This window comes from Corvus kubaryi, unplaced genomic scaffold (genome assembly GCF_017639235.1).
Source record: "Corvus kubaryi isolate FWS band 111438036 unplaced genomic scaffold, C.kubaryi_AGA036_p1.0 37357, whole genome shotgun sequence".
Lineage (NCBI taxonomy): Eukaryota > Metazoa > Chordata > Aves > Passeriformes > Corvidae > Corvus > Corvus kubaryi.
In genome coordinates, this window is record NW_024581117.1 from 6,780,654 (window position 1) to 6,783,592 (window position 2,939).

At 38.7% G+C, this 2,939-nt stretch overlaps 1 long non-coding RNA gene across 3 annotated transcripts in view; it reads right to left on the reverse strand.

Annotated features, from left to right (window-relative positions):
* Positions 1–442: 442 nt before the first annotated feature.
* LOC121667220 overlaps positions 443–2,939 on the reverse strand; it is a 119,145-nt gene continuing 116,648 nt past the window's right edge. For all 3 annotated transcript variants that reach the window (XR_006016960.1, XR_006016958.1, XR_006016959.1), the window contains one exon: positions 443–1,980. This is a non-coding gene — a long non-coding RNA (uncharacterized LOC121667220). The remainder of the gene's footprint in view (positions 1,981–2,939) is intronic.

Genomic DNA, 2,939 nt, shown 5'->3' on the forward strand with positions numbered 1-2,939 from the left:
CAAAAAAGACATCTAATCAATACTTACCTGAATGGCCCACGTGTAGCTGTATCAGAAAAGCCATCTCTTCATGTAATCGCAAAGATCCTTCCCATCACTTTTCTCTGGCATTAAGGAAGGATCCTTTACCCACTGCTTTATGGCACTTCAATATTTATTGTTTTCCAATTTTGGAAACTTTTAATGGTTAGAAATTTTCAAAGATAATTCTTTGTCATTCAAAATCACCATATACCATATCAGATGTCTATATCAGCTGTTACTAAATTCTTTAATGGTGACCAGTGCTTGTTTAGAGGCAATGTCTTGTGACCTTGGATCTTGCTGAATTTGTAGAGGCTTGCTTAGCACTTTAACTGAACAAAACAGACCTTTACTTCTTTCTTTATTTCATTTCTAAACAGTCTTTGGAAGAGATGAGTAAGTAAAGGGAAAAAATATCTGAGTTAAAAACTATCTTTTTTATTGGTCCAAACCAGTGTGAAAGAGAAGCAGATACAATTTAAATATAGGAAGCAAAAAGTCCACTTGTGTTCCTTACTCTTTGTGCAGCATACATAACATGAACAGCAAATCCAAATATCTGGTTTATGAAATGTGTAACAAGGGTCTTTTACACATTCTCCCTTCTCACTGCCAGGCCAGAAGGAATAATATGGAAGAAGCAGCTGGAGCAGAGACACAGGGCACTAGAGTGGGTTGGAAAGTAGTCTGAGGCTTCCCCTCTACTAGGGCTGCTCAGGTGCCCAGGTGACTGAAGAGCGACCCCAAAAGATTTGGAAGCAGCCTAGCAAGTGTTTTCAAGTCACCTCAGGGCAAAAAGGCCAGTGATAGGTCCATACAGCACTCATAGAGATAATCTAAATCCAATCAGTCCAGGTTACATGAGGTTACAGACTGTGAAATCTCATTATGCCTGACAAGATAGTTTGGCAGGGGCAGAGAAAGTGCTTGGCATTTTGCAATTTATACTTCATGCATTTGGTAGCATCTAGGACAGCTTCATAAGTTTAGTCATATTTTTGTGTCATTTGCTGTGGTATGAGATACACCACTAACAGCGACAGACATCCTAGCACTCACACTGGATTATAGTGGAAACCAGACACAGGATACAACACAAAAACATCAAACATTCATGACTGGCAGGCTTGCAAAACACTAGCTTTAACTTAGCTAGCTTTGATCAGCTTTTCCTCCTCCATGAATTGACTCCTTCTCACTGTCCAGAACTTTAAAATGAAGAGTTCACATGCTTATTTGAAAGGAATTTGCTTTTATAGTGAGATAACTAAGTTTCAGCTAAATCGTGACTCTTATTTGATTAATTTTTTCCGTACAAGACTTTTTTCCAGTTTGGATGCCAGTCTTAAAGTAGAATAATGAAGCAGAGGGCAAGGAAAGTAGTAGGTTTAGCCATGACTCTATCCACTCTTTTTTTGTTGATAAAGCCAGAGAGTAAGTTGTTCTGTGAATACAACATGAGTAGCTTAGCCCATGAAGAAGAGCACTACGGTCTGTTTCTCTTCTACTGAGCTGTTCGGCCTCTGACAAACAGCATTCTTTTCTGAACTAATTCCGAGAACAAGCAGACCACTCCTCACCATGAGTCAACATTTTACATTTTGTTCCTGGTCTTTTGCTACTCTGTGTTGTATGCAGTTCAGCCAAAATTTTGATACAGATGCTCTGAAGTAAAAATGCTTTGAGGCCCCAGCTGCCTTATCGTCTTCTGAGCACACTCAGGAATAAAAGTCAAAGACAAATTTCACCCAGAAATAGAACATGACCAGTACACAAGACCAAGTAAACATACAAGAAGGATTATTCAGCTATCAGAAGGGAAGCCTGGAAGTTCAGTGCTGTGCCCATGCTGGTCAGGCTGCTCAGCTGTTTGTAGCAGCAGTATGTTGCACCACAAAGTTTCTTTCCTGTTTTCTTTCCTTGGTTTATTCTCCCATGTTGACTTCTCTCTTCCCCCTAGAAAAAGAGATTTACTTTTAATCCATTTTCAAGTTTCTGCAAATCTTTGCAGTTTATTGGAATAATTGAGCTTTCCAGAAGACCTCCTGTTAGAGTGAAGCAGGTTGGACAAATCAGGGCCAAACAGGATGATTTATCAAAACCCAGACAACAGAAAACCTTTGTTGACTTTCTCGGTAAAGACTGGGTAGACATTTTTGGTTTTGTTGATTGATTTTTAAAATAAGCCCAGTGTTAAATTTCTTCAACATTATTAAAGGCAATGCCCAAATTACGCAGGCCCAAAATGTCAGAAAGTTTAAAGACTCATTTACTCATTTTCTAGATCAGAACAGAGACCTGGCTAATGTAGAAACATAAGTACTTTAGGTTTTGTCATGTTCTTTGAATCTGTAAAGGGTTTGAGGCTTTTGACTGTGATTTATGATAATATTTGGAGTAATTTATGTACTGCATATATGGTAGCATTGTATGTCTTGATAAAGCAGATTTTCATTTTTTATGATCCTCCAAACATATCCACAGTAGCTTACAGTTTCTGGTAGAACAGACTTTTAGTTGCTATGCGTCTACCATGATCTTTGAAACATACCCCTACAAGACACTGGGGACAAGATATCGCTGATGATTTAGGACTTGCACTGGCTTGTCTCTTGACTTCAATGTCTCTTCTGCTGCGTGTGTAATAATTTTGCAGGCTCAAGAAGTCCATGCATTGTCCTCTGTCAAGACATCTGCCTTATAGATACACTTAAATGAATTAATAGGTTTGATCATGCACCTTTTGAATTTTTTTATGCATTCTAAACTGTATCAGTGACATCAGTCAACTTCTTTGGAGGGTGACTCATTCTGTTTCATTTTCTCTGCTTTTGGGGGGAAGGCAATACCTTTTCATAATATCCAATCTTGTTGCAGCAGGGATTTCTGCAACATGTATAGGACAGCAAGGCCCA